The 10,952-nt window shown below is 43.9% G+C and overlaps 1 pseudogene; it reads left to right on the forward strand.

Moving 5' to 3' along the window:
• Nucleotides 1-10,297: 10,297 nt before the first annotated feature.
• Nucleotides 10,298-10,952, forward strand: LOC123166013 (NADH-ubiquinone oxidoreductase chain 2-like; annotated as a pseudogene).

The following is a 10,952-nucleotide window of genomic DNA, read 5'->3' on the forward strand; positions in this document are numbered from 1 at the left end:
CGCCCCGTCCATGGCCGCAGATCCGCATCGTCGACACCATCCTTAACCCAACCACCGGAGCAGCTTCTGATGCCCCGTCCACGGCCGCAGATCCGCGTCGTCGACACCATCCTTAACCCAACGACCGGAGCAGCTTCACCTACGCCCTCGTCTACGGCCACAGATCCGCTTCGCCCACACCGTAGTCCACCCTACCGGAGCCGCTCCACAAACACCCTACTCGACGATTCTAGATCTCCTTACCGGACCCCGACAGCCAGCGCAGCATCATCACCCTCGACGTTTCTAACCTGATTCCCACCGTCTGTAGAGATGCCAAGCACCCGCCACGGCCTAGGTACTTGTCACCTTTAAACCCGTCCAGCATCACCTGCCCGATGTACTTCAAATATACTAACCGGTCACTGTTACCTGTTATGCAGCTGGCAAAAACTACAAGGACGATGTTTCTTCTGGATCTAACAGCTTGGCCAACCAAGATCCTGGACTGAAGCATTGCTATGATCTTGTAAGCGCGTCTCTCTCTCTTGTATTGTTCTGTGCCTGCCAGCGTGCTTTGCTAGGATTTTCGACCAGTAATCCCTTTGTGCAGACAATGATTTCTACTACTGGCTGCTAAAGTAGATATGTAGATGTCATACATGACACTACCTCGTACCTCCGTTCCTAAATATAAGTCTTTCTAGAGATTCCACTATAGGCTACATACGGAGCAAAATGAGTGAATCTACACTCAAAAATGCATCTATATACATCTGTATGTGGTCCATACTGGAATCTCTACAAAGACATATATTTAGGAACAGGGGCAGTACATTACACAAAATCATAGGTGGCATGTAGGAATTCCAGTGCACTACATTAGGCTCCCTTAGAGTGCCTGCTAGTCCAGCATACAGAGTCATGGCTAGTTTATGGTACGCACACAATCGTTAATTGGTGGTTTAAATATGCGCAAGGGATATGCAATGTAGTATCATGTAGAGATGTCTAAAATTAGCCGTGTCAACTTGCAGATAGGGTTACACAATGAAAAAGTACAAGATGTATGTGGCAATTTCATGGAACATCGCAAAAAAAGGAGAGGCAGCGGTGAGCCTATGCAGTGTGCTATGGTACGTCACTCCTCCATTGCAATCATCGTGACATGTTATTTGTATGCCAGTTCTATTACCCAAGTTTCTTAGGGACAGTTATTACGAGTTATCCTAAGAAAATAAGCACCTGTGAATATAAGCTCCATGTAATAAGCCAACCAGTTCTTTTCATTGCGTTTTCAGCTTATCTTTGGTATGATCAGTGGAAAGTCTAGATTGCATTATATTTTTTTCATTTTGCTGCCCATATGGAAATTAATTTGACTTGCAAACATCACAAATTGAACCTAGTGCAGTAATTAATATGATAGGAAAACAGACCATCACTATTTGCTCAAAATGCAAATACAAAGATACCATCTACTTGGCACAATCTACTTTGGTCAATGTTTTCCATAGAGATCCCATTGCCTAATTTAAACGAAGAACGCATGACCCACATTTAAATGAAGAACAATTATTTATTGAAATTCGATGGTCCCAGTGGCTGGTTATTATCGTATAGCAGCACCACCTGAAAGCATCATATAGCAGCAGCAGCAGCTCATAGCAACTCATCATACAGCAGCAGCAGTCTGCAATTCATCATATACCAGCAGCAGCTCATAGCAATTCATCATATAGTAGCAGCAGGAGCAGCTCATAGCAATTCATCATATAGCAGCAGCAGGAGCAGCTCATAGCAATTCATCATATAGCAGCAGGAGGAGCAGCTTGTAGCAACTCATCATATAGCAGCAGCAGCAGCTCATAGCAATTCATCATATAGCAGCAACAGCTCATAGCAACTCATCATGCAGCAGCAGCAGCTCATAGCAATTCATCATATAGCAGCAGCAGGAGCAGCTCATAGCAATGCATCATATAGCAGCAGCAGAAGTAGCTCATAGCAATTCATCATATAGTGAATCAGAATGAAAATTTACCAAAAAATCAGAGGAGATCCTCACCTTGTTGGATGAGCTCATCCTTCAACAGCACCTCAAGCCCATGGTCTGGGAGGAGGGGAGGGGGAATAAGGTGCCTTCTGCTGCAGTGTGGCATCAGCCGTAGTTGTGCAGCGCCCGCCGGAGTAGTGCGTTGGACGAACCACAGTGGAGCAGCTGCTGGAGACCATGAGAATGAGGGGCGGCGCCAGAGGGAGGAGCAGCCAGGGAGATTTGCCCCTACCCGCCGGCCATGTATCCTAGCTGGACATAGCATTGTCGAGGACCAGGCCAGATGGGACCAGTGGCGACGGCTCGCTGGAGGAACCCTAGTGCTGCAGGCAGGGGATCGAGGTAGAGGGAAAGGGGAGAGGAGATGCAAGCGGGCAGGGCAATGAATGCTTGCGTGTTTGTTTTTACTTGAGGGTCAGGTGTGACACGGGCGTCAGCAGTTGCATTTTGAGTGTAATATAGGCAGACAACAGAGTCATTTCACTATTCCCCTTCCCTTCAATTTTTAGTGAGGTTCTACCCGAAACACCCCCCTCCAAAGAGAAATTATTTAAGCCCAAGCCCATAACTCAAAAATGACTTCTTTACATCTTTTATGGCTTATTTTGACAATATGCCCTGAAAAGGCGGAATCGAACTGGCCCTTAACCTGCAATTCAATTGTGCGTGCAATGATGAATCACTCTTGCCTGCTATCTATACATTTAGGCATCATCATACATGGCATAACCTAATACATGTGCATTCCATTGTAGAATCTGGAATATGCAATGTTTATGTTAGTTCATAGGTTGCACATGATGTTTAAATGCCCCTTAAATCTGGTCAGTCAAGTGATGGTCTTTAAGCCTCCTTCTTTGCTTCTTTTCTTGATATGTAAGATTTGCTCACACATCTGTTCAATTGCTTGTTTGCATCAGCCAGCCATACTAGGACTGTTTGCTTTGATTACTTGCTGTTCTTGACCTAACACTCTAACAGAGCTTGTCAACGATTTAAACACTAAGGGCTGCTGTAGTGGGGCCTTGTCTAACTCATAGGTGACATAAAGGTTTGGCTGTACACTACAGTAGGCTCTCCAAGAGTACCTGGAGATCCAGTTCGAAGGTATGCCTAGTTTTTACATAGTGTAGACATAGTAAATGCTCATTTCATTGTGTGCAAGTGCAAGAGATGCGGCATGTTTCATTATGTGGTGATGTTTTTTTTATAATCTCATCCTTTTGTTTTCACAGACTGGAAAGTATGCATATTTATCTTCCAAGGAGACGAGTAACTAGTTTGTGTCACCTTGCAGAGGGGGTGCAATGAAGATAAGATTGAGGATTTCCAAGTACAAGATGTTAGGAAGGAGCCTTGCCAGAGAAGTAGGAGCTGCGCTGAGCCTCTTCAACCTGCTAAGGTAAGTCACTGTATGCAACTCAACAGTTCAATTCCTTGTTTGTTTCAGGCATAGTTAATTTTGTATTTTCAATTGCTTTATTTGTCCTCAGTTAATGAGATGCCCAAATAATCATGCCTGATGTTCGGTACTTGTATCACTATTAATTGACATAATTAAAGGCCTTACCATTTAATTACTCTGCCGAAGTGTGCCTGAAGCTTTGAAGTCTATTAACCAACTATTATTGCATGAGGCTCACAATCTAGTTTATACTACGCTAATGATTGCATAGTTTTGCCTGCTGTAGTATGTTTGCATGAAACCCTCTGCTGTTCGTTATGCTCCCTAAGACTTTAATTGAGGCACAGAATGGCCAACTGCTTGCTTACTTATACGCAACGTGCTGTTTAAATTTGTAACTTGTCTGTGTTTTCGATTGGGCCCCAACATCATGCTCCTCTAGTGAGCTAAGATGGATTTCTGTATGCAGGCTGCACAGACTACCTTTTTTATAATTTTTAAAATATCACTTGCTTATGCTTCATGACGTGTAACATTTTTTTTGAAAGTGACGTGTAACACTATTGTTAGTCCTGTTTTGCCATGTAGTACAAAATAGTGTCTTGTTCGCTTCACTGTTGTAACTATATTTTTGCCCTAGTCATGTGTACTTACAGAAACATTTCAGGATGAAGTGACATCAACACAAAGATCTGCGAGCAGTGCGGCATGGCCGTTACCGAATGATTATGGATTGGAATTGGAATGTGCTGATGTTCTCGAGCATCAACTAGAGGTGGCAAGACAACGTGTACATGATTGTCAACGTATAATCAACAAGTTGAGACTGGACATGCAGGTATTAGATGCAGGAGTCAAAAAAATGAAACAAGACACTGAGGTAACCATGAAGGAATTGGAGATTTTGCAGACTGAAATTTGTGCTATCTGAATCCGGCCAATCCTATTTTCTGAAGAGATTATAGTTCTAATGGAGTTAAGTTGATGCGCGTCCATGATGTATGAGCTGTATTTGCCCAGTGTATGTAATTTGCTGTTTGTGTATGCTTTATTATCACCTGTGCTGAACCATAATGCCCAGTGGGTATAATCGGCTGTAATTTCTTTATTGTATAGTGTAGGATTATTCTACCTTTCTATGCCTTGATCTCTTTGTTGTATAGTATTGAGTAGGATAATTCTTTGAATATGCTATATCATTCAAACGGGGGCCAACTCGCCCGACCATGGCCCTTCACGGGCCGTCGGATCCATGGGCCTTCTACGTCTCGTAGGATCCATGGGCCTTCTACGTCTCGTAGGATCCATGGGTCTTCTACGTCTCGTAGGATCCATGGGCCTTGTATGTCTCGTAGGATCCATGGGCCTTCTACGTCTCGTAGGATCCATGGGCCTTCTACGTCTCGTAGGATCCATGGGCCGCCGACTCATTTATGGGTCTTGTACGGGCCTTTAATGGGCCGTAGATGGGCCTTTAATGGAAATCGTATGTTTTATGGGCTGACCATAACGGGCCGTTAATAGGCCGTATTTGGTGATGCTGTGAAAATGGCCCAACAGACTAACGGTCCACAAACAGGCCGACTGTAACGACGGGCTGAATTTGGCCCACAAGCAGAAAATGACAGTAACGGGCCGTAAGTAACCGAATGCTGCAAATGAGCCCAAGAATAAATGGGCCCTCAGAAGGCCGAAAGTTAACTTGGGCTGGAAACGGCCCAATGGAATAACGGGCCGTTAATGGGTATAAAGTGATACACTGTTCATTACGGGCCAGTTTCACCACGGGCCGTTAATGGGTGTAAAGTAATACACTGTTCATTACGGGCCAGTTTCAGCACGGGCCGCTAATGGGCCAAGAGTTACAAAGGGCCTCATATGGGCCGAAAGACATCATGGGCTATACATGGGCCAGAAGTGAAAACGGGCTGGAATCATATTGGATGGCCCAGATGACGCTACTGGGCCTAATTTGGATAGAGCGTAACGGGACTTGGGTTAGCGGGCTGTAAATGGGCTATATGCGAACAGGCCGTTAACAGGCTTTCCATGGGCCGGCCCGCCAGCTTTTGACCAAGTCAAACGGGCCGGCCTTTTCACAGGAATGGGCCACTGTTTGGGCCGTGCCACGTGTCGACGTATCATAGGCGCCTTCTGTCCAGTGAGTGGATGACATCTGTCCCAACGATGAGCCGACACGTGTTTCCTCTAGCCAATGATGATTTTACACGTGGAAAATCCCCATTGGTCGGGGCTGTTAACGGGTTATCGGATCCAAAACCCGACCCGATAGCTTAACGGCGTTCCGTTATGGTGGATGCCACGTATCGGTCACCCTTGACGAAAGCACTTCTGTGACGCGCGATTTATCATCATGGAAGTGGACACTTCCGTGATGGTAATTTTGGTAATGTCATGGAACACTTCTACGACAACACAGGTATGACTATCTTGATTCTGTCATAAATTTGTCATGGATGTACATGCATGACAAAAAACGCGACCTACTGTGACAAACACGTATCATCACGGAAGTGTATTTTTTTTGTAGTGATACCTACCTATTATGGCATTCCCATAGCCATCCCGAGATATATTGCCATGCAACTTTCCATTGTTTCGTTTATCATGACACGCTCCATCATTGTCATATTGCTTTGCATGATCATGTAGTTGACATTGTATTTGTGGCAAAGCGACCATTCATAATTCTTTCATACATGTCGCTCTTGATTCATTGCATATCCCGGTACACCGCCGGAGGCATCCACATAGAGTCATATTCTGTTCTAAGTATTGAGTTGTAATTCATGAGTTGTAAGTAAATAAAAGTGTGATGATCATCATTATTAGAGCATTGTCCCAAGTGAGGAAAGGATGATGGAGACTATGATTCCCCCACAAGTCGGGATGAGACTCCGGACTAAAAAAAAAGAGGCCATAAAAAAAGAGAAAAGGCCCAACTAAAAAAATGAGAGAAAAAGAGAGAAGGGACAATGTTACTATCCTTTTACCACACTTGTGCTTCAAAGTAGCACCGTGATCTTCATGATAGAGAGTCTCTCATTTTGTCACTTTCATATACTAGTAGGAAATTTCATTATAGAACTTGGCTTGTATATTCCAATGATGGATTTCCTCAAAATGCCCGAGGTCTTCGTGAGCAAGCAAGTTGGATGCACACCCACTTAGTTTCTTTTTGAGCTTTCATACACTTATAGCTCTAGTGCATCTGTTGCATGGCAATCCCTACTCCTTGCATTAACATCAATTGATGGGCATCTCCATAGCCCGTTGATTAGCCTCGTTGATGTGAGACTTTCTCCTTTTTTTTCTTCCCACATAACCCCTACCATTATACCTTATTCCACCATAGTGCTATATCCATGGCTTGCGCTCATGTATTGCGTAAGAATTGAAAAGGCTGAAGTGCGTTAAAAAGTATGAACCAATTGCTTGGCTAAAACCGGGGTTGTACATGATAAGAATATTTTGTGTGGGGAAGATGGAGCATAGCCAGACTATATGATTTTGTAGGGATAACTTGCTTTGGCTATGTTATTTTGATAAGACATAATTGCTTGGTTAGCATGCTTGAAGTATTATTGTTTTTATGTCAACATTAAACTCTTATCTTGAATCTTATTAAATCTGAACATTCGTGCCACAATAAGAAGAATTACATTGAAATAATGCTAAGTAGCATTCCACATCAAAAATTCTGTTTTTATCACTCGAGGACGAGCAGGAATTAAGCTTGGGGATGCTTGATACGTCTCCAACGTATCTATAATTTTTTATTGTTCCATGCTATATTATATTCTATTTTGGACATTATTGGGCTTTATTATACACTTCTATATTATTTTTGGGACTAACCTATTAACCGGAGGCCCAGCCCAGAATTGTTGTTTTTTGCCTATTTCAGAGTTTCGCGGAAAAAGAATATCAAACGGAGTCCAAACGGAATGAAACCTTCGGGAACGTGATTTTCGGAACGAACGTGATCCAGAGGACTTGGACCCTACGTCAACCTGGAAGGCATGAGGTAGGGGCGCGCCTACCCCCCTGGGCGCGCCCTCCACCCTCGTGGGCCCCACGTTGCTCCACCGACGTACTTCTTCCTCCTATATATACCTACGTACCCCCAAACTACCAGATACGGAGCCAAAAACCTAATTCCACCGCCGCAACCTTCTGTACCCGTGAGATCCCATCTTGGGGCCTTTTCCGGAGCTCCGCCGGAGGGGGCATCGATCACGGAGGGCTTCTACATCAACACCATAGCCTCTCCGATGATGTGTGAGTAGTTTACCTCAGACCTTCGGGTCCATAGTTATTAGCTAGATGGCTTATTCTCTCTTTTTGGATCTCAATACAATGTTCTCCCCCTCTCTTGTGGAGATCTATTCGATGTAATCTTCTTTTGCGGTGTGTTTGTTGAGACCGATGAATTGTGGATTTATGATCAAGTTTATCTATGAACAATATTTGAATCTTCTCTGAATTCTTTTATGTATGATTGGTTATCTTTGCAAGTATCTTCGAATTATCAGTTTGGTTTGGCCTACTAGATTGATCTTTCTTGCAATAGAAGAAGTGCTTAGCTTTGGGTTCAATCTTGTGGTGTCCTTTCCCAGTGACAGTAGGGGCAGCAAGGCACGTATTGTATTGTTGCCATCGAGGATAACAAGATGGGGTTTATATCATATTGCATGAGTTTATCCCTCTACATCATGTCATCTTGCTTAAAGCGTTACTCTGTTCTTTTGAACTTAATACTCTAGATGCATGCTGGATAGCGGTCGATGTGTGGAGTAATAGTAGTAGATGCAGGCAAGAGTCGGTCTACTTGTCTCGGACGTGATGCCTATATACATGATCATAACTAGATATTCTCATAACTATGCTCAATTCTATCAATTGCTCAACAGTAATTTGTTCACCCACCATAATACTTATGCTCTCAAGAGAAGCCACTAGTGAAACCTATGGCCCCGGGGTCTATTTTCCATCATATTAATCTTCCAACACTTAGCTATTTTTATTGCCTTTTATTTTACTTTGCATCTTTATTATAAAAATACCAAAAATCTTATCTTATCATATCTATCAGATCTCACTCTCGTAAGTGACCATGAAGGGATTGACAACCCCTTTATTGCGTTGGTTGCGAGGATTTATTTGTTTGTGTAGGTGCGAGGGACTCATGCGTGGCCTCCTACTGGATCGATACCTTGGTTCTCAAAAACTGAGGGAAATACTTACGCTACTTTGCTGCATCACCCTTTCCTCTTCAAGGGAAAACCAACGCAGTGCTCAAGAGGTAGCAGCGACCCAATGACCTTTCTGGAATTGGAAGTATTCATCGCCCTACCCTAAGAAAGAAGTCACTATAAAACTGCTTGCCCTCCAGAAGTACCAAAGGTGCGCGGAGCCCGGTGAAAATGAATATGTTTGCTACTGAAAGAAGCCTGCCTATTGACTAATATTCGTCTTTAGAATGAAAGAAGCTATGAAGCCCAATCTACTGTCGATTCAAAAGGGGGCATAGTCATATGGGTGGGGTGTTTGTGGGGAGCTGCCTTGGATATGAGGAATTCCTCCAATCTAAAAAAAGAACAAAGAAAAAGTATGTGATAAAGATCTTTCTTTTCTATCAATAGATAGGAATGAGTGTTCATTATAGGGGATAGGATCCATCTTCTCTCTCTCTCTCTCTATTTTCTTTGATGCAATTTAGAGAGAAAGAGCAGTGCAAATTAGAAAAAAAAGAGAATCGGGAGATGATTCCAAATTAGATACATAGGCATCTAAAGTAAAGGGATGTATATATTATTCCTATATATATATCATCTATCTATGAAAATAGTAAACAGAGTTCGTTTTTGGGTTCCCTGAAGCCCCGAATGGATTGGATCGTTTCTGCTTCTGCCAATGAAATGAAGGCCTCGCCCCTTCCGAATGCTTCTCCGATCCTGAAGTTCTCGCGAAGAGAATAAGATGCAGCTCCCCCTCCCTCTGTCTTTTTCTGCTTTGCTAATCTTCCCCTCTAACGCGGGCCGGTCTTAGGCGGGCGCGGGAGGAAGAAAGAAAGTCGAAGAGCGTCTTCTCCTTTGTCCTTTTTTCAGTGCAACACAGGAAAGCACCCTCATTTTGTAATACCTGCAGCTTCCCAGAGGCTTGCTTTTTTTATTGAACGCACGGCGTAGCTAGGACCCCTCCAATCATGTTTGAGCCTATGTTCACCCGGGGCCAAAAAAGGAGAATTCCGGAATGCCTGCCGACGTTGAGATAAGGTGCATATCCCTTACCACTAAAGGAAAGGCTTGACGAAGGGGGAATATTAGGTGCGTAAGGAAAACACTTTCGGAGATTGAGATGTCGATCTGTTTTTCATCGAAAAGGAAGAAGGCCGAGGGGATAGCAGCCTTCCTTCGGGCTTTGCCTGCCGACGTTCTAATAAAAATTCCGGCTCGGACCGGGAAAGCGTTGGCAACAACATAAAGAAAGGGGTCCATGTAGCTGTTGCGCCCGCCCACTGAGCAGCGGGTTCGACATCTACTACAAAAGAGAGAATCCACTTCAGATAACCACATCTCTGCTAGGCAGTGTGTGGAATGGCCGAGAGCGGACCAAATGGATATATAATCCAAGCCGAGAGTGGAGTTACGTGAACAACCGTCTGATGGAAAACAACTTTCACGTTCGGTTCAGAGAGCACTTTTTTCGTTGAGAATAAGTCCTTCCCTTTTGTGTGAATTCCCCAGCGGCGAATTAACAACTTGTGGGGCCCTATCTATTCCATATCTCGAGCCCCAAGAAAACCCCCCTCTCCCTCGGACTCAATCTCTCTTTTGACTCTATATATGTGGGCACCTGATATCTATGAGGGTTCACCCACCCCGGTGACATCATTCCTTTCTATTGTGCCTAAAATCTCTATTTTTGCAAATATGTCACGTGTTTCTATTGTTGCTTCCTATGGGGGTACATTACAACAAATCTTCTTTTTCTGCAGCATTGCTTCTATGATCTTAGGAGCACTGGCCGCCATGGCCCAAACGAAAGTCAAAAGACCTCTAGCTCATAGTTCGATTGGACATGTAGGTTATATTCGTACCGGTTTCTCATGTGGAACCATAGAAGGAATTCAATCACTACTAATTGGTATATTTATTTATATGCATCAATGACGATAGATGCATTCGCCATAGTTCCAGCATTACGGCAAACCCGTGTCAAATATATAGCGTATTTGGGCGCTCTAGCCAAAACGAATCCTATTTCGACTATGACCTTCTCCATTACAATGTTCTCATATGCAGGAACACCCCCGTTAGCCGGCTTTTCTAGCAAATTCTATTTGTTCTTCGCCGCTTTGGGTTGTGGGGCTTACTTCCTAGCCCCAGTGGGAGTAGTGACTAGCATTATAGGTCGTTGGGTGGCCGGAAGGTTGCCATGAGTAAGGTTGGGAGACCGAAGGCAGTTTTCCGTGCACCGGACACGTAG

This window comes from Triticum aestivum, chromosome 7D, assembly GCF_018294505.1.
Source record: "Triticum aestivum cultivar Chinese Spring chromosome 7D, IWGSC CS RefSeq v2.1, whole genome shotgun sequence".
Classification (NCBI taxonomy): Eukaryota; Viridiplantae; Streptophyta; class Magnoliopsida; order Poales; family Poaceae; genus Triticum; species Triticum aestivum.